Consider the following 25,965-nt stretch of genomic DNA (forward strand, 5'->3'; position numbering starts at 1 on the left):
TCTCTTTTTCTCTTTTCTGTGCATCTGTGATTCTTAGTTTGCAGCGGAACGAACTTTCAAAGCTTGCAGCCAGCGGTTGACCTAATGGTCAAAGCATTTTATGTTGGGATGGGTGGCGTTCTAATGGCCCCTTACTTAAAGAAAACATATTACATATACCTAATGCAGAAATATATTTATATATTTAGTTACTCTAATATTCAATATTTTTCACACAAATACTTTCTGAAAAATTACTTCTGCCTGTATTTTAATGGTCAGAGTGTCAGTTTTGGGCCCCCCCTCTGTCCTGGGCCTGGGACAATGGACCCGTTTGTCCCCCCCGTCAGCGGGCGTGTACATGACTCATGAGCACCAAAGCTCTCATGTGTCATTAAAACTGCACTTGTGTGCAACAGCCATAGAATCAACACAATTTCACAATACCAGAGTAATGACCCAACAATGACATTGCTTAACATCATGCTCTCCTGGCAATTCACTTACTTTGCTTAAAATACTTTTATGCAAAATGAAATTTACTGCATCACTTTCTGCCTGCATAATCTGTGGAACAGTTATGGTACCACTTGGAATGGGGACCATCATAGGACATCCATTTCCTAAACCCCTTTATCCATGCAGAGTAGTTTTTTGGGGGACAGCTTTTTCAAGCGGTCGATGGGCAAGAGGTGGGGAGTCACACAGGACAAACAACCCGGTATGAACACTCAATATATATTCAAAAAATGATTTAGCTAATTTTTAATTTCTTTACTTCAAAATGTATTAATTAATTTGTTTATTTTTTTATTGCATGTATTTATCTATATTTAATTCAAGAGTTATTCATTTATTTATTTTCAGATATATTTTCTTATTTTAAGATTTATTCATTTAAATATCTATTTATTTCAAAATGTGTTTATTTATTCATGTATTTCAAGATCTATTTGTTTATTTCAAGGTTCTATTTTTTTATTTGATAATGACATTTTTGTGACCTTTATATTTAGTAAAGCTATTTTACGTATTTTAGGGACTTTTTTTAAATCTCTTTTTATTCGGGCTCTTTTAATTTCAGGGTCTTATTTCAAGGTCAAAGCTTGGCTCAAACCAAGCCTCAGAGATTTTCTTCGCGGGGGGGAGGGGGTATATCTGCATCAAGGAAGTGTGAGGAGGCTGCGTGGCATCGCATGGTCATCTTGGTTCCACCCAGTATGTAAATGTTTCCCAAACGTATTCAGAAGAAAATGTTGCAGACATGCATTCAGCAGGTTAAGAAACTCCCACTGAGTTTTTCTTCATCAGCAGCATCTTATGCTCATACATCGCAATGTGCTCCTGTGTTAAATAAATTAAAATCTCACAGAATATCCAGTTCCACTTTTAACATGACCTAGTTTGAAATAGCAAACTATAAACCCATCAGCCTTTAAAAACCTAAAAAAAACTTTTAGAACCTGGCCAAGTCTTCAATACAACAGATGGTTTATCCAGCATCTTTGTTTCCAAAGTGCAAAATGGAGTTTACCAAAGAGCAGAGCAGAATTCTGCTGATGTACACAACACACATGCACAGATACACAGCAGACTGCAGCCAGGTGCTGCTCCACACACAGAGTTTAGGGAAAAAAAACTTGCTATTTTATTCAAAAAGGTAGGGGGATAAAAAAAACTCAGGTCCCAATTATGTTATATGCCTTCCTTTTTTTATGAATTGCATTTCCAATAAAGCCCAAATATCTATACCTCGTGCAGATTTAGTTTTTGCTTCAAGCCTTTGAGGTTGGGATGCTTCCTTCCCATCACCCCAATCTTTAGCTAACTCCTGAAATTTAAGTTGGGATTTTGGCTGGGCAAGATGTCAAAGTGTTAATTTTACTTCCAATCAGAGTAAGTATGTTGCCAAAATTAAAGGATTGCTTTGAACCTCAATCCACCATAGATCTGAATACATTTTTGGCTTAACTTGTAATTTTAATATATTCAAGTTTCTTCCTCTTTATGTTGCGTCTTCAAAAAGGCACCTGTGTTGTAGTGCAGATTTTTCCACAATAGAACTGCAGCCATACAAGCAGCAGTCAGAATATGTTCCAGGTATGAAGCAGAGTACAAAGATAATCTAGGCTGAGATGGCTTTACAGTTGATGTGCTTCCATGGCAAAACGATCCCAGGTTTTATTTAGATGTAACTATATGTTTCCCCACAATTTTTTCATACTATGTATGACAGATTTATAGAATAAAATGCATACCATAAATAATATTCCATCTGCATTCCTGAGTGACTTGAAAACAAATTGTTTATTGACTGTCAATATGCTGTTTTTATCATTTGAGGTGAAAGTATTACCATCGATAGCACTAATGATTTTTGCTCTCGTAGCAGACGCGGTCCTCATCTGTTCTCTGTGTAGTGTCATTCAATTCAGTTTATTTATATGTGAAGACACATTTATATTTATGGCAATTACCTTTTTATTTGATTGAGCAGTAAGCGCAGTGCCTGAAGATGAAGTCTCCAGTAAAGTATTATTCCATGATAGGATACATCACTACCTACATCCTACTACGAGCCTTTAAGGGTAGCTTTTGTATTAATGTATTATTGGGGGTACTGCTACGGCCAGTTATGCTGTGTGTTTCTCACAGACACACATGCATTCAAACTCAAAGATCCAGACACTACTTCACTTTCACACAGTGAAAAGGTGTCTGTTCAATGGGGGCAAAGCAACAGCTGAAGATGACCTTATGTGATCCTTGAGGTTGTCATGACAGCACATCCCTTGCTCCCACAACAACTGCACACTATTCCATTACTGAGCAACATCACTTATTTATGATTTCTTCAGTTTGCTGACACAGTGTTTGTGAAAGTGTGTATGTGAGTTAGTTTTATTTTTCTGCGTGAAAATACAGTACCTGTGTGTCAGTGTCTTGCTCAGATGTGTACGGCAGTGCACCTGCGTAGGGAGGCTCACATCCATTTAAAAAACTGAAACTAGGATGACATTCTCGTCTGCCTCTACTTTTCCTCTTTTATCCCCCCTTGTTTGTGGTTGCTCTGATGTAAGCAGATAAATTACTAATAGCACATTAACATAAAATTTAAATAGGCCTCATTTCTGTGAGACGCAGGGATGTAGCTTGATTAGTAGGAAACAAGGCTTTTAAATCCCATTATTCTTGTATAAGCAATTTATGCAGTAATACCTCAGCCAGACTACTCCATATTGGTCCTGCTGTATATATCTCAGTGTTTCCCCTGCGATTACCCATGCAGCGTGCTCCCTCCCACCAACGAGATCACCTGCCCCCAGAAGATCACGATATGTAGTTAATTACTAAACATCTGTAAGTGTTCACAGTTAATTTTGTTAAATTCTTTAGCCTTTTTAAATGGCGGCAGATCACATCCTGAGCTATTTCTGTCTCTGCGTGGTTGCTCCTCTTTTTCTTTTTCTTTTTTTTTTAAAGTGTTTATTGGGCACTTGATAACATTTCTCGTGGCCATTACAATTCAAAGAAATTTAATGGAGCGATCTTTCAGGTATAGTACAAATTAATCGTGCAATAGGAGGTATTATGCATTTCCAGCTCAAAGATTTGCGGATTATGATTAACGTGTGCAAAAATGCAGGTATGAATAGAAGTGTATTCACACCTGTGTATACACTACGTTTTTCATAGTATCAAATTAAGCTTATGATTGAAACAGGAGAAATAAATACTGCACAATGCTAAGCAAGCCACAATTAATTTCTTGGGTGACCCGCGTCAGCTCGGTCCATCTTCACAAGTTAATTTTGTCCGTTTAATTCAGAGAAAAGATTTTTGTTTGAAATAGGACAGACACAAGAAAGTATTCAACTTTCTATAGTTCTGCAGATATGCACTGGTGTACAAACAGTATCTAATCTTACTTGACAAAAGATAGTCCCTCAAACTCAAATCAAACTGTTCCAAGAAACCCACGGAATTAAAATCAGACAAAAATAAATTAGGACCGTGATTATAGAAGTTCAAATCATTAATCATTGGTATGAACTGCTTTAAATTTCTATGATTACGTTTCAGAGCTTTAACCCATTTGTTAAGTGAAAATGATAGAAGACATTGTTTCAGTTGCCTGAAAAAGTTTTCAGCAACCTCTGCATCCAAGTTAAGTTTTTCTTTTTCATATTCAATGTCATTGAAACTGTTTTTTACATATAAAATAGAGAAGAAAACAGTTTTCACATTAGTCTTTGGACTAATATTTTCTTGCTCTTACATGACTTAAAACAAAGAGCTCTGTTCTTTGTTTTCTGCTGGTTATTGCTAAGATTATTTACAGTTTTCTGATGTTCAGAAAAGGCTTAAAAATATTTAAGAACTGAGCAAAACACTTTCTAATTCACCAAGAAGTGAGACACAAAGAAATACTCTCTTTTTTTTCTAAAACACCAAGAACAAATTTTCAGACTTCATGATCCCACTACCATCATTGGTATGATTACTTCCAACCACTTAAATATTTATGTATAACAAACCAGTTGTCATAATTCAGTTCTTTTTATCATATAAGCAGATTTTACAGCAAGTCTTGTTTTCCTAAACAATCACAAATATTGTTTTGCACATTTAGATGATTTCGAGGATTTAGGGTCAAATTTTTCAAGCCATTAAGTTTTCTCTGTTCTCTATAATTTTTTTGAACAATTACATTATAATATATGCTGCAGAACTGCTAAACAAGGTTAATGGACTTCCAGCGAATTCACTTATTTTAACTCTCAGAGTGATTTTGTAGTCCAAGCTCAAGGGTGCTGGAGCTACAAGTGGATAAGTCATCTGTTGCTCATTACACCATACCTCAGCATCCTCCAAAAATCACCAAACAGGCTGGAGTGGAATGGTTTATGACCTGGAGGGGGCGGGGTGTGAAGTGCCTGTAGATTTAAAGAGATGGCACCAAAATGAGTTGCTGAACGGAGACGTGGGGGTACATTTATAAGGAATTCAGATCAAAGGATTGCAGATTCACTTTATATAGACCTCAACTGAATAACTTTGTTTGTGTGTGTGTGTGTGTGTGTGTGTGTGTGTGTGTGTGTGTGTGTGTGTGTGTTTGTCTGTCTGTGTGTCTGTGTGTCTGTGTGCGTGTGTGTGTGTCCTGTCTGCCAAGGGTAGCATTAAGAATTGCTGTCTTAATGCCAAAGAGAGTCCAACAGATTTTACTTTCACAATAGAAGATTACGGCTTTCGCTATAATGCAGGGGTTAAAGTTCTCCGTCGCTGTGACGGATTTCCGTCATTTGGAAAATGAGCGCAAATTGTTCCGTTTACACTTTTTATTCAAGGTTTTAAACTGAAGCTGCTCTCAACAAAGAAACCTGGCAGAACCGGAACATTAGCCAATCAGAAAGAGAGTAGGGCGGGTCTTTGCAAAGCGGAAATCTACCAGTTTCAGTTTTATCGGTGCTCACTCATTCTAACTTTTGGAACAGCATCTCAAACTGGCCACAGATGCATGAATGACAGTAGCGGTGATCAAAGGTTTTCTTTGAATTTATGCAAACCAGTAAGTCAGGAAGTGGAGCAGATTGACCATCTGACAACATCTTCCTTCGGTAAGCAGTCTGTCGCTGCTCCTGCAGTTAATTAATTAATTATTTCCACTTGGCCATGTCACCTGTCAGCATTTATTCACTGGGTTCCAGCAACTTAGCTGATAAACGCAGCAACCAACCAGGGACCTCCTCATTATTCGTTGCTACGTTTTATTTAAAACTCGAAGAGTAAAGCATTAGCTCAGGCTAATTTAACATGACGCACTTTTTTGGTTTTTGTTGAGGAAGGGTCTGAATGTGAAACAATGTCCCGCATTTAAGTGGGTCCGCATTGGAAAAAGTAATAAAGAATAAATAATTTCTCCAGCGCTTTTCTGAACCAAAGAAGGCAGAGCTGCAGTCAGAGCGGCTATCAGTCAATAAACAACAGCGTCCATCTAATGAGCCGCTGCGCACCGGGACACTATTAATAAAATGACAAAGATTTTGATTATTAAGGAAACTACATAAAAAAAATAAACTGCAGTTAAAACATGGACTGGAGAGCGGGTTCTAACTGGGTGAGGCCAGAGGTGATTCTCAGAGAGCTTTTATGACTCATTTTACTCCGACCCAAAAACACCAGACAGCAAGATTACCTTCAACAATATTTAACTTTACAAAATACATTAATAACATTTTGCTGATTAAAATATTCATTTTTAAAAGCAAGTTATGTTTTTTTCTGATAAACCTTGAGCAATTTTATTAAACTTCTTAAAAATTTAACATCCCACCCTTCATCGATTTTCTATACCGACTTTTCCCTATAGGTGTGACGTCAAGCCGTATCTGATGGGGAAACGCAGTTCGACGTCACACAGGGTCGTGGGGGATCCAGTCTCCAGTCACTGGGCTAGGATTTAACAGTTTTATTAAACTGCAAAAAAGCTAAATAATGCCTTTTTATGAACTCATGAGCTGTGATAATTAATTGTTAAGCAATAACTGGCAAAGCAGAGACTGATTATTGTAACATGCGATCTGTGTTAAACTAAAATGTCTGACATCATAGTGTTGTTTATGTCCTTGCATTGTCCAGGGTGTGGTTGACCTTGTATGTTCATAGCATTAATTCATACTGAATGTGACAGGGAGCCAGTGGAGTTAATGTACAGGTGTGAAGAAGATGATGTAATGATGAAGCTGCTGTCTTTTGTACTAGTTGTAGTTTATGGAGGTTTATGGAGGGAAGGGAGCTGAAACTGTGAAGTGGACTGTGGACCATTTTGGCAAAAGTGTGATGGAAGAACGTGATGCTGCAAATGTGAAAGTTAACCAGGTTATGGATGTGGAAAGTGAAGCAGATGATGGAGAGGGCTGTCCAGGATGACACCAAGGCTCTGAAGCTGAAAGGTGGTACAGAGACAGGAATGGTCAATGGTCTCATGTTTTTGAGATGCTTAGCCCACATGCAGATAAAAACGGGTGACCAGAGCACAGTTTTAAGATATTTAGTAAGAAGAAGGCAGTAAATGAAGCAAGAATATAATCGCCTGGACGAGGCCTGAACGTCAGAGCGGGGTTGACTGTAAGAGAAAGGGGAGAGAATGAATAGAAGGCAAGAACCAGGAACGTGCCGAATCATACGCTGCTTACCATGTAGCAGGAGAGACCTTACTGGGGAAGAGTAGCACCTCGGGAACCTTGTGTGCCTACTCTAGATGGTGGGGTGGTGACTGGAGGGCAGCAGATGGAGCTGGCGAGGAATACGAAGCAAACCTCAACTGACGGGAGCGACAAACGGATTAACCAGAGTTCAGGAATCCTGGAGAAGTCTGTGCAATCCGGGGGGGGGGGGAACCTCGAGCCCATCTTGGTAATGCCAAGGGAGTACGAGGAGGAGCGCCAGAGCAAAATCTGAGCTGATGATTCCACAGGTTCAAAAATATAAACTAAATGTAAATACTTATTATGTGTGTTGTGCAATATTAGCTTATTCGGTTATGCAAGGTACATCAACATACATTGTACATACAAATGATCCTTAATAAACTTGAAAATAGTTATATGTTTTGCTTTTTTGTCGTGGGTAGGTAGATAATTTTGACTTAGTTGTTTTATAAGTAGCTCGCATGCTGAAAAAGTGTGAGCACCCCTGCTCTAAATCATTCTTATGCGTGTAGTCTCTCAGGCAGATGGTAATAATGCTGCAGAATATTTAAATGAAGATTAAAATTACAAAAATCAAAGTCTTTAAAATGTAAGCATTTGTACGACCATATAGGGCAAGGACTACCAGCTTTGTCTCTGCATCAGCAGGTGAGAATTCACAGGCAGCAGGAAAAAGGACATATTCATAAGCCAGGGTTTCCCCCACTGTGTTATAAGCCTTGCAGACCATCAGGCTTTACTCAACCCCCGCCAGGCTAAGTATAATTTGTTTATTTTAGATACTTTTTTTTATAAACCAGTAACAATGATGCCAAAGATAAAATATAGAAGGGTTGTCAAAATAATTGATGCCTTGATGTTTGAGAGCAACATAAAAAAGTCAGTATACCTCCTGTGTGTGACAGTTTTGTAGTAAACCTCCCAGACAACGTAAGCTAACACTACCTGTTATTAGCTTGACGGACACAGGCAGCCCAATGACCGGGTACTGTTGGTTTGAGCTCCTCCTTCGAGCTGTGCAGTGCTGCACCATGCAACGCCCTCCGGTCCATTACTGCAAGAATTGGTGGGATTAGCCAGTTCTCAGACTTGGTGGAGCGAACAGCAATGATCACCTTGCCTTAAAATTTAAAATAACACTTCAGAGCAGAGCTGGAACTAGCCATTTTGGCGCCCTAGGCAAAATTACGGTGTGGTGCCCCCACCCCGACCCCCACACCCCTTTCAAGTATTTTAGAGAAACCTAAGAATATATTACTACACAAAGTAGCATTATTCAACAGCACACATGGATAAATACAGCTCCATGTTAGATGCAACAAAATACCAACAAATAAAAACAGTATTGATAAACCAGTGGGACAAGCCAATTTCAATCCAACTTCAGTTTATTTCACTAGCCAAACAAAAATAATTATACAATTATAAAGTCATAACACTCAACAATAAATACTATAATATAGTCACACATTTTATTATCTATTTTTCTATTTTCACTGTAGTGACACCAGTTCACTTTTTTACTATTATTATTTATCTTATCCACTGTTATATCCAAATTACTGGTAGATATTTATAAAAAAAATCTCATTATACGTAACATTATACCTGGCTTCTTAGGCAGACAGAGGATGGTGTTTTATGCAGCAGGGCATACGTTTGGGCTATAACTGGGGGGTGGTGGCCGAGTGGTTAGAGCAGTGTGCTTGCACTCAGAGAAGGATGCAAGTACCCTGTTCGATCCCCAGTGCCGGCACTCCGGGTCCCTGAGCAAGACCCTTAACCCCCAGACTGCTCCCTGGGCGCTGCACATGGCAGCCCACTGCTCCCCAAGGGGATGGGCTAAATGCAGAAAGCAAATTTCATTGTAATGTATGTTTCAATGACAATAAAGACGATATTACTATTACTAACTTCACTTGAATACTTTCTAACTTCCCCTAAGGTAGAAGTCACTGATGGTAACTTGCTGCTGTTATTACTTAATTATTAGTGTTTACTCTGTTATCCTCCAAAGTAAACTAGCTTTGGCTAATAGTCCACTTGCTGCATGTAATGTTATGCTCTCTCCATTTTGCTCCAATTAAGGTTGCTAAGCAACAAAATGTTATGTGCTGATTTTCAACAAACACCTAATTACCTCTGTGTTTTTCCTGTTTCGCCTCGTCTTCTTTTCTTTTTTCTTCCCTGAACAGCGACAGCTTTGGCTTTTTTGACATAATTCCAGCTAAACGTCTTCCTTGTAAAAGCACTGTGGAGTATGACCATGACCAGCTGGTTGGCGTCTGCATACAAGTGTCGGCAGCACTCTCTCTGTTGCTGGCCGACGCTGAGCACTTGTTGAAATGAGCTGCGCTCTTTGAACGCTGTCTGGCCAAGAGTATTTTTGGACTAATATGCTTCATATAAGTTGTAGTGGGTTTTGGTAATTTCATGGAATAATAGGGCGGAATACAGTAGTACTAGATTTAGGCTGCTGGTATGAAAGAAACAACAACTTGCCCTCAGTTCCCCAATATGAATTCATAACGACCCTAGCATTTTCCTATACTGCCTATAGTTAGGACTAGCTCTGCGTCAGAGATATAAGACAACATGGGAGATTAATGGATATTGCCATGGTGTGGTTCTTCATGCTGGAAGCTACAAACACATTTTGCAGGTATTTACGGAGCATATGCAGTAATTGCTAAGACTTGTAAAGGGTAATTCAAAATGCAGATTAAAATTTGGCCAAATTATGTTTATTTGGCCAATTATGCTATTGAATTCAATTCAATTCAATTCAATTTTATTTATATAGCGCCAAATCATGAAACATGTCATCTCAAGGCACTTTACAAAGTCAAGTTCAATCATATTATACAGATTGGGTCAGATTATACAGATTGGTCAAAAATTTCCTATATAAGGAAACCAGTTGATTGCATCAAAGTCCCGACAAGCAGGATTCACTCCTGGGGAACCGTAGAGCCACAGGAAGAGTCATCTGCATTGTACATGGCTTTGCTGCAATCCCTCATACTGAGCAAGCATGAAGCGACAGTGGGAAGAAAAACCACCCATTAACGGGAAAAAAAACCTCCGGCAGAACCGGGCTCAGTATGAACGGTCATCTGCCTCGACCGACTGGGGTTACAGAAGACAGAACAGAGACACAACAAGAGAAACAAAAAAGCACAGAAGCACACATTGATCTAGTAATCTGTTCTACATTAGATGGTAGTAGCAGGTGAGCCGTCTTCTCTGGATGATGTCACAGTTAACAGAACGCCAGACCAGGTGTACCTACTATGAAGAGAAAAGAGAGAGAACAGAAAGTTAAAGCAGAAATGACAACACATAATGCATAATTGAAGAACAGTAGAACTCAATATAGTGAGAAAATTAGATCCTGATATACTCCAGTAACCTAAGCCTATAGCAGTAAAACTATAAAGGTAGCTGAGAGTAACATGAGTCACTAGTTATAATTTTTGTCAAAAAGAAAAGTTTTAAGCCTAGTCTTAAAAGTAGACAGGGTGTCTGCCTCACGGACCAAAACTGGGAGTTGGTTCCACAGGAGAGGAGCCTGATAGCTAAAGGATCTGCCTCCCATTCTACTTTTAGAGACTCTAGGAACCACCAGCAGACCTGCAGTCTGAGAGCGGAAAAGAATCAGGTATTCCCAAAGCTAAATGTGGTTTATACAATGAATTCATCAAATTCAGTTTAACTGCCGAGTTGCTTCATCCAACAGGGAATTTGACTTATTTTCTGTTTTACTCCTAGTAAGAACTTTTCAAGTACAATATACAAAAAAGGCAAACAGTGATAATTTTCCACGTAATATGAATGCATACATTTCAATTAAAGATGATTGGATTGGTACAAATAAGCTTGATCTGAGCTTGATCCAGAGACTTGCTGAAGATCAGAGTGAAAGTGAGAGCCAGTTGGACAGCACAAGCTGTCAGTCATGAGGGGGAGATATTGTCAGATCCTAATATTTTGACACTAAACACATCTATTAAGATCTTCCTCAGAGATCTTCAATCCAGATAGGGAGCCCAGGGCCCGGTCCAGATGAAGCCAGGTTTGATTTTATCCAACTAACTTCTTGATTGAATAGGGGTGATGTGGAATTGAACCTATTTGATTATGAATATTAATAATTAGGATTAAATATAATAATCAATAATATGATATTCAAAGGTATGCTACAATGAAAAATGTTTCCAAATGGTTGTGATTAAGGGCTACCAGCCTTTAATTATTATATCTAGCAATTGAGTTTATTAATGAATGATTGTTAACCTTATTTACCACAAAAGTTTGTAAGGCTGAATTAGACTTGTCACAAGTTAACGTTAAACTTAAATTAGAATTGCAATTGGAATCACTAATCATTAAATACAAGCAAAGGAAAATGTTTCATATATATATATATATATATATATATATATATATATATATATATATATATATATATAGTTAAAAATTATTAAACCAATAATTCACTGTTACAGCAATTATTTTGTTTAACACTCATACTACCTGAACACACTATCAGAATCAGACATACTTTAATAATCCCAGAGGGAAATTATTGTTTCAGTACAATCGCTATAACAAACAAACAAACATCACAAACATTTCATCGGGAGACAATTTACTGAGGCCTTGTTGCCAAGGTCACCACACGGTGCCCACATGGGGCTGCCATTTCTCTGTGAAAAGATAGAGGCCACAAAAAAAGGAAGGTGGGAGGGAAAAAAAACAGATATCAAAAAACCTCTTGTACAAAAAGCACAAATAAGACAAGACACATATAGCAGAAGGTAAACATTTGAGAGTAGTCGCGTGTACGTTCATCAGTTTATATGAGCATCAGTTATGTGTGTCTGTTTGGGTGAAAGTGTTTATATTTCCGTGAACACTCTCCAGAGGCCATTGTCCTTGATGTTATCAACCGGCCAACAGTTTAGAGAAGCATCCGCAGGTGTCAGCGGGTGAGGGGGTAGCAAGGTACAGTTCTGAGCTCTCTCGCCATAAAATCCAGGAGTAGAGATAGGGAGGGCATACCAATATGTTATTTGTTATGAACAAGCTGCACTGACTTTCCTGTCAGCTTTAAGTATTTTGCTGGCTCTAAATGGTGAAATCCAATTTTCCAAATTGTTGGGCTTTTCCGCGCCTCACTTCCAGATTTTATCCCATCACCCCTTTGAGTTCAACCACCGAAGCCAGTCTGCGTTCCAGCACATCCAGCTTTTCAGCTCTGCTCCTCCATCTTCCAGAACTGTCCGTTCACCCCCTTAGAGAGCGCGTCATGCAGCCGGCTGCCTGATCAAGGCCAAATGGCTACCGACATCCTCTGTATTTGGTGTTACATCAAAAATCCACAAAAAACAATAAGTATCCTGAATCCAAACATGCAAACATTTCAAACGTCCAGGAATGACAAAGTCGAAAGACACACCGTTTTCCATCCAAGAATATAGGGTGTATCCCACAAAATGAGTCAAATCAGGACCGGACGGGTCCCCTTTTGTTGCCTACCTGTCGAAAAAATTTTATCAATAGTATTGAGAGACCAGCTTACCAGATCCATGTTTTTCAGAGTTCGGTTGATATGAAGAAAGTGCTCAGAGAGACAAGACATAGCAAAGCAGGAGAGGGGGATGGGGGGGGGGGTGAAAGCTGGAGACGAGAGAAAGACCGGACTGACCTCGAAGAGAGACAGAACAAAAGGAGAGAGACAGAACAAAACTACTCAATCAAACACGACAAAAAGAGGAAAATAAAAATGATAAGCAATAAAATGATGTAGAATCCTTTAGGTAATTTTCGAACTTGAATAAGCCTCACTTAAGCATTTAATAATCTTGTAGTTGCCCTGCGACAGATTTGCGACCTGTCCAGAGTGTTCCCCCCCTCTCGCCCAGTGAATGCTGGAAATAGGCACCAGCAAACCCCGCGACCCCATGAGGGATTAAGCGGGTCAGAAAATGGATGGTCCATCCGTCCGTCTTCTTCCGCTTATCCGGGGTCGGGTCGCGCGGGTAGCAGCTTCAGTAGGGAAGCCTAGACGTCCCTCTCCCCGGCCACTTGGGCCAGCTCCTCCCGAGGAATCCCAAGGCGTTCCCAGGCCAACCGGGAGACATAGTCCCTCTAGCGTGTCCTGGGTCTTCCCCTGGGCCTCCTCCCGGTGGGATGTGCCCGGAACACCTCACCAGGGAGGCGTCCAGGAGGCATCCTAACCAGATGCCCGAGCCACCTCAACTGGCTCCTCTCGACGTGGAGGAGCAGCGGCTCTACTCTGAGTCCTCCCCGGATGACTGAGCTCCTCACCCTATCTCTAAGGAAGAGCCCAGACACACTACGGAGAAAACTCATTTCGGCCGCTTGTATCCGGGATCTCGTTCTTTCGGTCACGACCCAAAGCTCGTGACCTTAGATGAGGACGTAGGAACGTAGATCGACCGGTAAATTGAGAGCTTCGCCTTTTGGCTTAGATCACTCTTCACCACAACGGATCGGTACAGCGGATTGAAATGGATGTATGGATGGATAATCTAATAGTTCTTCAAAACACAGGCCTAATGCTAACAGCTCCGAATACCTACAGAGCGCTTCAAGCTGCTCAAGATGCCGACCATTCAGGCGATGTGTCACGAACCAGAGACAGAGGGACCCAGTATTCAACCAGACAAGCAGAGGTTAGGTTAAAGATAATTTATTAACAAAATGCAAAAGCCAAAACGGGGATCAAGACAAAAATAAGAAGACTGCATCCGATAACCAAAAATAACAAAAAGGCAGTCACAGACAAAACTATAGGCAAAAACAGGGGACAGGCTAACTCAAATATCCAGAGGCAAACAGGGTCAGAAGAACAGGTAGACAGAGAGCATTGAAAGCTGAACTTGACTCACCAACTGGGCACAGAAAAATACAAACAATGATGTGGCAGATTGCAGGGGGCAGAGGCAGGTATAAGTAAGGGAGTGATCAGGTGAATGGAGTGAAACTAAATACTGACATGGGTGGAGCTAATCGGGAACAGGGAAGTGCTTGGGAGTAAACTGAAGCCGATTGGATGGTGACTGGTGAAGGGGAGTGACAGGAAGACAAAAGACAATGATCTGGCAGATTGGAGAGGTTTGTAGCAGGACTATATAGGGGAGTGAGCAGGTGAACAGGAGTGACTAATCACAAGAGACAGGTGGAAATAATCAAAGGGAAGGTGGTAACTGAAATGAACTGAACTGATTGGTTAGTGACTGGAGGTTGACAAGTGAGCAGATCTGATTGGCTGGTAACTGGTGATCGGGGAGTGACAGATAAACAGATTGAGTGAGCTGGCAGCTTGCTGGGAGGAGACAGAATTGAACTGGAAACAGAGATGTGAACTGATCAAAATAAAGCAAAGAACAAACAAACCAAAACAAAACCCAAATCGTGACACGATGAGCTAACCAATAGCCACAGTTTGTCGGCACAAGTACGTGGAGTGACCAAGTGGTGGATAACTCAAGACAAAGGCCAACCTAATGAATGAGTTTCAAATGAAATCCATGTGAAATCCAAAAGCAGCACAAGAGAGATATAAGAGGGGGAAAAAAGGACTGGAACCTAACAATAACGTTCAGAATAACCCTGGAGCCAACAGCGCGGCTCATTCAAAATAATGATAAACTTTACAATAAAAAACAACCATTTTTGTAGTGGTCTTACAGCAACCAAATAAAAGAAACACAGTAAGCAGCTTATCACCTGAATTCAGTCACAGCATGTAAACATTCAAAAGAACGTCCAACCAACTCCTTCTGGAGTAAAACATTTGCATTAAACCTATGTTGAAAAAATTTATGTCCAGGCAAGTATCGCTTCTATATTAAGAACATGCTTCATGGTGATTGGGTGCATTCATGAGTGGTCTTTGTGACCTGCTTGGCCAAAGCAGGAAAGATATTGCCTCATCTACTCATGGAAAGGTGGTGGGCGACTTATTTTTTCCTCGGTTTTCCACGTCAACATAATTAAAGTTAGTGTTGCGCCGATGCCATTTTTTGGCCCCGATACGATACCCGATACCTGGCTGTGCAGTATCGGCCGATACCGATACCATACCGATACCATTACTTTGAAATTTATGTGTGTGTATATATGAAGAACTGCATACTACTTGGATGTAAAATAATTGCTATCATGGCTTTGTCAAGCTGCTACCTTATTAAAGTAGGATAAAGACTAATACAAAGTGAATCCAGTAGAACTAGTGAGTGTCGGGAGACATCAAACATCAAAATGGTATCTGTGACTTATTTGTTGGTACTCGCCGATACCGATACCACCATTTTAGCGCGGTATCGGCGCCCTGGCCGATACTGGTATCGGTATCGGTGCAACTCTAATTAAAGTCCAAGGACCTCTCTTGTCAATCCCATGACAAGAGGTAAAAGGTGGTTGGCGGCTTTGTCCAGCAAGCCGTTCCACCATATGTGGCACCGGTTCCACCATATGTGCCAACTGGAAGAATACCAGAACATCTGAAGAGGAAAACAGCACAGGCGGTGCTGCAGCACAGGCTAAACCTGAGAAGCTGTGGAGAACTGTGCAGTTCTTGGTCAGGTTGACACATATCTTTACACAGCTGAGTGGATATGACAAAGGCCGCTGTGGCTACAAGTGTAGCTCACCACCGTCTGTGCGTGAATGTATGAATGACTGAATGTAGCGTCAAGCGCTTTGGAGTCCTCTGGACATAATAAAGCACTATACGAGTACAAGCCATTTACCATTACCTCACACAGTTGCTGAGCTGGGAACAATGTGGGAACAATCAGAAAAATCACCAGTAGAAACAACCGGGTATGACTCAGCCGAATCAGGACAACACTTTCATGCACATGCGCAATGTAAATTTCTTTAATTCGAATGCAGCATTACCGCACCACCCGCAGTTATACATGTTACGTAGTGTCTATTATGGCTCCTCTGCCTTGAGTTGGTTTCATCTTTACACTCAAACTTTTCTGTGCAGATAGTGTATGATATGGACAAGTTGGTGGGAATTGTGAATGGCGGCTTTTCAAATTTGCTGCAGAAGCTCTTAAGGCCATCTGCCAGACAAGGATTCTGCCCAGCGTGGGGGACAGGCTCTTGAAAATTCCAAATTATTAATTATTTCCAAGTTATCAATTTAAACACTGTCGTTCTTTTGGCTGCCTTGATCTCCTTGGTCAGTTTGTTCCTGGACTACTTATACAGGGCTTGGTCCCCACAACTGTCAGCCTCTACTTTGTTTTTAAGCCAGCTTCCTCATGTATGAAAGGTCTGGGTCTGCATACAAATCCTCACAAGAACTGATGTGATGATCTAACAGTTTCTGTAAAACATTCAGATTAGTGGATGAAGTTTCACTCGCACACCAATCTGTGTAGTCAATCTGCCTGTAACATCTGCTTTGACTCATCAGTCCACTTTCTAATAGAACCATAGGCAGTTTTAGGTTTTCTCCTGTGAGTTGGGATGGGATGAAGCAGACAGTGATCAGAAAGTCCCAATGTGGCCTTTGGGACAGCAAGGATTGCATCTTCTAAAGCTGTGTAACAATGATCCAGTGTGTTTTTATCCCTGGTGGGGCAAACCTGGAGCTTTTAGTATTTTGCAACGTCACTAAAGAGTTGTGTGCTGTTAAAATTCCCCAGAAAAGTGATGAGCGAGTCTGGGTGCTTTTTTTTTTTTCTCCACGTCTTTTATAAGCTCAGCAAGCCTCATTGCAACTTCTGATTTGCTGGCTTGTGGTAGGATTTAAAACCCCAGCCAGAACAAAGAAGGAAAACTCTCTTTATGAGTAAATGTGTTTTAAGTTTTTATGAATCCAGTTAAGGACAACATGTCTGATATAACACTTTGACATCACTACACTAACCACTATTTTTTTAAAAGCAAATTCAACCTCCTCTCATTTTCCCTAAGAGCTCAGCGCTGCGGTCCACTTGAAACAGCTGGAAGCCTGGCATCAGAAAAAATGCTGTCTGGGGTGTACTCACCGAGTCAAATTTTGGAGAAACTGAGGAAGGTAAAAGCCTTCCTCTGTTTCCCAGACTCAGACGTCCACAGTCTGAGTTTTGAGTCTAATTTTTCAGAGTTGGGAAGCAGCACTTTTGTTAGCCAGCTAGCTGACATTAGGAAGGTGGATTGAAGGCAGTGGTGTTCGAAGTCCATATTGCCAAAGCTTCACAAGCATGCCTGTCCATTTTCCTCATCTGTTTCTCTGGTAATATCCACAGAGAGCTGCTATACCACCCTTGATGATCAGAGATGAAAAATAAAGAAAAAATGCCATAGAGGACTACCGGATGTTTGGGAGTTCCTCTCTACTAAAAGTGATTGCCAAATGGTGACAGAGAGCAGAATAAACACAGAAACTTGCAAAAAACAAAAGAGCAAAGCACAGAGACTGCCATTCATGGCGCCATCCTGTTTCTTTGTTATTAGATATATATCTTATTTAATTTTAAAAAGAAAAGGAAACTAATAAAGACTGTACATTTGTGTGATTGCATGGAATGTTCCGATTTTTTAGACCAAATATTAGCTTAAAGCTTTTTTCTTTAGGTCTTTAAATTTATTTTTCTTTCCACATTTCTTGAATTCTGTTTTTACAGTTTGTTGCCCTTAACTAAAATAAGAGGTCTGCCTTCTCTAATTGCTGTTTTTTTCAAAGGGCTAAGAGAAATTCAGAATTACAAGTAAAACACAAAAAGCGTTGCTGTTGCCAGTTGTTAGTAATCAAATAGTTAATAAACGAAAGCAGTATTTAATGGATGTAATTAACATTTAAAAAATTGATGTCACTGTGTTAGTAACATAATGCTAAAAAAACAACAACAACATATATTTACTAATTCATAAAATAGAACAACAGACCCAGGCTTGACCTGAGTTTTAATTTATGTGAACTGTGGAGATGAAGTGGAAAGTACTGTTACATCACGCTTCATTTGGCATGCATGTGTTGGGAAAGGTTTTACTTGGTTCACTTACTAAGACCAGAAATGGGAGATTATTGGTTTACTGATCCAACAGGTCTTTAAAATATGAGAAAAGTGTGTTCGCCAAACAATTTATTTCAGAATAAAACACCTCTACATGACTAAATATTATTGGCTATACCTCGCCACTCCTGCTAAAATAAAACCTCTGCATCAGGTTTTGATATACCGTCTGAGTTTTGCTTTTTACGTTTTCTGCTTTGAAATTGGATTTTTTTTGCAATCAGAATTTTTTAATCTTTAAAGGTCGGTTTAGTTTATAATATGGCAAAAGAAGCTAGATTGCAGCCAAATGATGGTCATTTCAATAACACTTATATAAGTTTATCTTACAGCTGCTAGTGAATAAATGTGTGTAATTAATGGTGGATAGCCAAACAAAACAGAAAACTGCAAAATGGGTAAGTTGATACTTTATATAATCAGATGCACAGCACAAAACAGCTTTCTACACTACATCCTGGCTTGCTATGCAACACATTTCCTCAACATATTAGGAAAGACAAAGGCCCCGCTTAAGAGCAACAGATAAAAATGTACAAGAAAGTCCATGGAAACTGAAATCTTTTGTGGTCAGAGAAGCCAGATGTTGGGTTGGGTGGGAGAGGCATATTTAAAATTTTCAGGGAGATTAGTAATGTGCTGAAAGCCTTGAACAAGAAGAAACCCTGCTGGTATGTTATCTTTGCTTCCATCCATCTAGCCATCCATGAAAACTAAAGAGGTGTTCTGCTATGCTCCAATGGACTAAGGGGCTAAAATCTAGCTGCTGACACCCCCTGGTTCAAGCTGTCATCACACTTCAGAGCCAAATTGTTGTGACAAAAAGATACTGACAAACAAAGTACCCCCCCTGAGGTTTGATAGGTACTGACTGCTTCTGTGATGGCCTGAAACACTTCAGAAATGGAGAAATTCGACACATGAAATTAAAAAGCAAAAGAGACTTTGACAGCAAAAATGCCAGATTTACTTAGTCTTTATGTGTATTATATGTGATGTGGCATTGCAGAACTTTTTTTTTGTTAAAACTCAAAATTTTCCTCACGCACAAAATCAGTTTATATTTGGCAAGATCAAAAGTTACAAATATTTATTAACTATGCCAATATAAATAGTGTTTTAATCTGGACAAACCTTCACTTTCGAAACACAAATTCAAAGACCAGAAAATTATAGAAAATATTATTCACACACATTTTAAAAACTGGACAAAATGGGACTTGCCCAGGCGCAAAGTCACATGGAGGGAGCTGTGGCGCCTGGAGCCCTATCGCATCTCCTTCCTTTTACGGTCTGTTTATGATACCCTCCCCTCCCCAGTACATCTCCACACATGGGGTCTAAGAGAGGATCCACTTTGTAAGCTGTGTGGCAAGAGGGGGACCTTGGCCCATATACTGTCCGGGTGCAAAACATCATTAACCCAGGGGCGGTATAGATGGCGCCACGACAAAGTGCTCCTCTCATTGGCTGACACCATAGAGCGGGAGAGGGTCAAGAAGAGGCCAGCCGACACGACCGCACAGAGAGCTATCACCTTCCACAAGGAAGGAGCTGCTAGACCACAGTCCACCAGGAGGAAAAGGACTAGCATTCTCCAGGCCGCAAGTTCCTGGGAGATGAGGGTGGATGTGGGGAAGAGGCTGCAGTTTCCTGAGGTGGTGCAAACAACCCTCCGCCCTGACATAGTGCTGTGGTCATCCAAGGAGCGGAAGATAATCTTGGTGGAACTGACAGTACCATGGGAGGAGGGGTGCGAGGAGGCCCATGAAAGGAAGGCCGCAAAATATCAACAGCTGGCCCAAGACTGCCGAGACAGAGGCTGGCAGGCGTGGGTCTTCCCTGTGGAGATAGGGTGCAGGGGCTTTCCAGCAAGGTCTGCGTGGAACTTCCTTTCTGCCATAGGCATGGATGAGCGGAGTAAAAAGGAGGCAGCTCGTCGGATGGGGGAGGAGGCGGAACGTGCCTCATGCTGGATTTGGAGCAAGAGAGAGGAGGAAAGCTGGAAGCCAGGAGCAGATGGGCAGTGAGCTGGCCACTCACTGCGGGCCCACCAACTGGAGGGTGTTGTGGTTTAGGGCTGAAACACCCAGTGAAGGTTGGACACCACCTGAAGACATCTGCTCCTGGCGTAAGGCTACAGCTACCTGCTTAGGTAGCTGAGAAAGGCACCTCGTGTGTATTCAACAAGTCAATTCTGGGTCACCAGTGACGTCTAGGAACCAGACTAGATGACAACCGAGAAAGGTCGGTGACGCTGGAGAGACAGCTGACCTCCAGGAAAGACTGGCGCGGGCACGCAGGGCTAGCAACCCTGTGCGCAGCACTCGTAAGAGGGCACCACCCAAGCTACGAATGAATCAGATAAGCAATACCCCCAGAGTCACCCGAGAGGGGGGGCGGAAGAGGGACTCAACAGGACGGACACACCGGTATCGGCCAGGACAAGGAACATGACTAAGAGTAAGCTCAAGCAATCTACATTGACTGGAGTGGAATACACTGTTAGGTGCCATTGTGGGAAGATCTGCAAAAGCACCAGAGGTTTAAAGCAACACCAGAGTAGGTCCAAGTGCAGAACACCAGCAGCTCAAGAGCAGCGCACAGACCCAGGGTCTGGTCAGACGTTGGAGAACTCCAGCCAGGAAGCACCCCACAGTGCTGAAGATCTCTCCGCAACTGAACTGCCTCAGCACCAGAGACCAACTCAGAGGAACACCCCTCCAACCACCCCAATCCAATTAGCAAGGAGAGAGAGGATTAACTGGCCAAAGATGGCAGACAGTAGTGCTTGGATGCAGTTAGATGATGACCTTGATGGCATCCTGGAAGCAACTGCATCAGGCTCAGTTCATAGGAAGATCGATGCACTGACAACCATAGTATACAACCTCGCAAAGGAGCGGTTTGGCACTAAGGTGCGGAAAGGCCAGCGCCAACTACAGCAGCAGCCAAACAGGAGGGAGAGGGAGATCCGTCGCCTGAGAAGCGAGATAAAGGCCCTCAACAAGCGGTTCAAGACCAGCTCACCGACCGAGAAGGAAGGTATTAAAGACCTGACAAGTAAGGTCCGGGAACAACTGTGCAGGGTTAGAAGAGCAGAGAACATCCGGAAGCAGCGTCGGAAGAAAGAAAAGAGAAGATCTCAGTTCATAAAGGACCCATACAGCTTCACAAAGTCTCTTCTAGGCCAACAAAAATCTGGCTCACTCTCCAGCACAAAAATGGAGGTTGAAGAGTTCCTTGCTGAAGCCCACGGTGACCCTAACAGGAGTCGGGGTCTAGGGGCCAATCACAATATCTCTAGGCCTGAGAAACCAACAATTGAGCTGAATGGGAAGGAACCCACCTGGCAAGAAGTTCGGGACGTCGTCCACAAGGCCAAATCATCAGCTGCCCCTGGCCCAAGTGGTATACCATACAAAGTATACAAAAAATGCCCCAAGCTCCTCAAGAGGCTATGGAAAACCATGAGGAAGATCTGGGCCAAGGGGACAATTCCACCCAGCTGGAAGTTGGCCGAGGGATGCTTTGTTCCGAAAGAGGAAGGGTCATCCACAATCTCCCAGTTCAGGACGATCTCTCTTCTGAACGTAGAGTGTAAGATCTTCTTCTCGGTTCTGGCACGAAGAATCACCTCCTACATGATGCAAAACCACTATATCAACCCTTCCATCCAAAAAGGTGGGATCCCAGGCTTTTCGGGCTGTCTGGAACACACCTCGATGATTACGCAACTGATCCATGAGGCAAAACATAAGAAAAGCGACCTAACAGTCATTTGGCTAGATCTAGCCAATGCTTATGGGTCAATTCCACATGATCTCATCCAAGAAGGACTTGACCATTATTTCATCCCTGAGACAATCCGAGGCTTGATTTCAAACTACCTCGCCGGGTTCCGACTCAGATTTACATCGTCTCTTTTTACCACCAACTGGCTGGACCTCCAAAAGGGGATTCCAACAGGGTGCACCATCTCCCCCATCTTGTTCATTATGGGCATGAACATACTGCTAACAGCTGCAGAGGGCATAACCCGGGGTCCTAGATTGGAATCTGGTGTTGTGCAGCCAGTACTGCGTGCGTTTATGGACGACATCACAGTAACTACTGTGACGCATGTCCAAGCAAGATGGGTGCTGGATACATTGGGCAGCGTTGCCTCCTGGGCAGGGATGCTGTTCAAGGCCAGGAAGTCCAGGAGCATGGTCATCAAGAAGGGCAGAGTCACCGGCAAGTTCAGTCTCCAAGTCCAGGGTGAGATCATCCCACCCATCGAGGGCAATCCAGTAAAATGCCTGGGAAAGTGGTTTAATGCGTCACTAACGGATGGTGCCAACGTAGCTGAGGCGGTGAAGCAGACTGAGGAGTGGCTGAAGAAGATCGACAAATCTTTGCTACCGGGCAAGTTCAAGACCTGGCTTTATCAACATGGCCTCTTGCCCAGGCTCCTTTGGCTACTAACAGTCTACGAGTTTCCCATGACCACCGTCGAGCTCATTGAGAGGAGGACCAACAAGCACCTGCGGAGGTGGCTAGGCATTCCCCCAAGCTTCTCATCAGTGGGCCTTTACATCAGGTCGGGGCAACTGCAACTCCCCCTGTCATCAGTAGTCGAGGAGTACAAGGTGGCGAAATGCAGGGTTGTCCTAAGTCTGAGGGATTCCAACGATGACCTCATCAGTCAAGCTGGCATGACAACCAGATCTGGACGCAAGTGGGCTGCCAATGCAGCTGTAGACCAGGCAGTCAGCTCCTTGAAGTTGCGGGACATAGTGGGAAACCAGTGCATTCACCGACAAGGCCTCGGCTCTGCACGGTTCCAAACCTGGGGAGGTGCAAACACGGGAACCAGGAGAGGCATGGTGCAAATGGAAGTGAGGAGCAGAGAGGAGGAGAAGCGAGTAGCAAGAGCAGTGCAGCAAGGTTCCCAGGGAGCCTGGACAAAATGGGACTTGCCCAGGCGCAAAGTCACATGGAGGGAGCTGTGGCGCCTGGAGCCCTATCGCATCTCCTTCCTTTTACGGTCTGTTTATGATACCCTCCCCTCCCCAGTACATCTCCACACATGGGGTCTAAGAGAGGATCCACTTTGTAAGCTGTGTGGCAAGAGGGGGACCTTGGCCCATATACTGTCCGGGTGCAAAACATCATTAACCCAGGGGCGGTATAGATGGCGCCACGACAAAGTGCTCCTCTCATTGGCTGACACCATAGAGCGGGAGAGGGTCAAGAAGAGGCCAGCCGACACGACCGCACAGAGAGCTATCACCTTCCACAAGGAAGGAGCTGCTAGACCACAGTCCACCAGGAGGAAAAGGACTAGCATTCTCCAGGCCGCAAGTTCCTGGGAGATGAGGGTGGATGTGGGGAAGAGGCTGCAGTTTCCTGAGGTGGTGCAAACAACCCTCCGCCCTGACATAGTGCTGTGGTCATCCAAGGAGCGGAAGATAATCTTGGTGGAACTGACAGTACCATGGGAGGAGGGGTGCGAGGAGGCCCATGAAAGGAAGGCCGCAAAATATCAACAGCTGGCCCAAGACTGCCGAGACAGAGGCTGGCAGGCGTGGGTCTTCCCTGTGGAGATAGGGTGCAGGGGCTTTCCAGCAAGGTCTGCGTGGAACTTCCTTTCTGCCATAGGCATGGATGAGCGGAGTAAAAAGGAGGCAGCTCGTCGGATGGGGGAGGAGGCGGAACGTGCCTCATGCTGGATTTGGAGCAAGAGAGAGGAGGAAAGCTGGAAGCCAGGAGCAGATGGGCAGTGAGCTGGCCACTCACTGCGGGCCCACCAACTGGAGGGTGTTGTGGTTTAGGGCTGAAACACCCAGTGAAGGTTGGACACCACCTGAAGACATCTGCTCCTGGCGTAAGGCTACAGCTACCTGCTTAGGTAGCTGAGAAAGGCACCTCGTGTGTATTCAACAAGAGATTTTGGAAAGGAGAAACTTTGATCACTTGTGAATGCAGCATGATTTCATGAAGACATAAAAGGATTTATTTACATTTTGTCACATTACAACAACAAACATCATTTTATTATGTGTAATTGGGATTTTTGTCTGATAGACTAATATAAGAAGTAGAAAATAGAAAGAACAAACAAGTACATCTGACTGATGTGAAAGCGCGTGAGGCACAATGGATAATAAGAGGGTTATAAAAAAGATGAAGGCTGTTGGTTCTCTGCTGGACCTTCAAGGGTTCATATCGCAGACAGAGATTAACATTGAATATATTAAGAGATTAACATCTAAACCCAGTGGTTTCAAGAGCAAGTAATCTTCAAAAATAAAAAACACAAGATTCCGCGTTGAAGAGAAAAAAAATTGCTTTAAAAATTTGGATAACAAAACCAGGAAATCTTGGGTTTCCTGGGAAAATTAGTGACACCCGGTGCCCAGCAATATGGAACGGCAATTGCTTAAAAAGACTGTTTAACTAAGGATCAGCTGCCTTTAACAGGAGGGGCTGGTGAGAACAGTTGGCTGCAGAGCCGGAAGGAGGCAGTGGAAAACTAGGTGAGTCTTCTTGATGCCAGCTAAAAGAGACTCCTTAACGTCATTCCTGCTTGAACAAGCCACATCAGGCAGAGTGGCCGCATGTTTTAGACAGGGAACTGGATAATTAACTCCACTAACAGCTCACAGATACGATAGTTATAAGGGGGAAAGAAAATGGTACCTATTTTTAATTTTTTTCACACATACAGTATATACATATATATACATACCTACACATTTACAGATATATACATAACCAATGATAATTTATTTCATTCTTGTTTCAATATATATTGCTTTGATGATTCTTTAAATAGAACATTAGTTTTTATTTGTGAAATACTGTATATTTAAGTAATATGTTCCACTGATACATTCCTCTATAGAGAACAGTCTGGATAATGGCATTAGTTTTTACTGTTGGTTTAGTGAAATTACCAGCACTAGCATGTCTTGTAAGGTAAGTGTGTTTGCTCGCACTAAATTCTAAGTTCCTATAAATGATAAAAGGTGACTTTGTTAATATGATATTTTTGATAAATAAACATAATGAATATAGAAGCCTACCTTTAACATAAAACCAATTTAATTAGCTATGCATGAATTTAACATTAGTTCTATAATTACATCTCAAGGCACTGCAAGCGGCTCGGTTTTGTAACAATTGTAGTTTTAATATTTCTGTTGTTGCACTGGACCAGATTACAGGGCAATAGTCAAAGTTTGACAAAATCAGTGACTAAATGACTTGTGCCATTGCCTGTGGTGTGAAAAAGATATTTTAATTGACATTTTAATTGTAGAGATTACACCCCCATTTTTGATGTGATACTTTCTCCATGTTCACTGTATTCTTGTAATTGCGCAACTTTATTTACACAATTTCCAAATAATGATCATTTTAAGAATCCCACTCGACAGAATTGGGTCACCAATCTCTGGCAGTGTTATATTGGGGGTTGTAGGCTGAAGGTTTGGGAACCCCTGCTACAAGATACTTGTGCAACCAGGTTTGCATATCAAAAGCAGTGACATCAGAGAGGAAGTGTAATGTCTGAACTTATATTCTCAAGAAGGAAGACTAAGCAAATAACCGTAGACGGAATTTTTTTGCATTCATTTCTATTTGAAAAATGGAACAATTTTATCAAATCCAAAGTGGTGCATTAATTCAGCTCCATCTGACCATCAAGAAACCACACTTAGTTATTCAGATATCTGCTA

General features: G+C 42.0%; 1 protein-coding gene across 2 annotated transcripts in view; it reads left to right on the forward strand.

Annotated features, from left to right (window-relative positions):
* LOC105919475 (teneurin-3-like) overlaps window positions 1–25,965 on the forward strand; it is a 457,194-nt gene that overhangs the window by 48,030 nt on the left and 383,199 nt on the right. The gene's annotated exons all lie outside the window — the stretch shown is intronic.

Source organism: Fundulus heteroclitus, chromosome 5 (assembly GCF_011125445.2).
Source record: "Fundulus heteroclitus isolate FHET01 chromosome 5, MU-UCD_Fhet_4.1, whole genome shotgun sequence".
In the NCBI taxonomy this organism is placed as follows: domain Eukaryota; kingdom Metazoa; phylum Chordata; class Actinopteri; order Cyprinodontiformes; family Fundulidae; genus Fundulus; species Fundulus heteroclitus.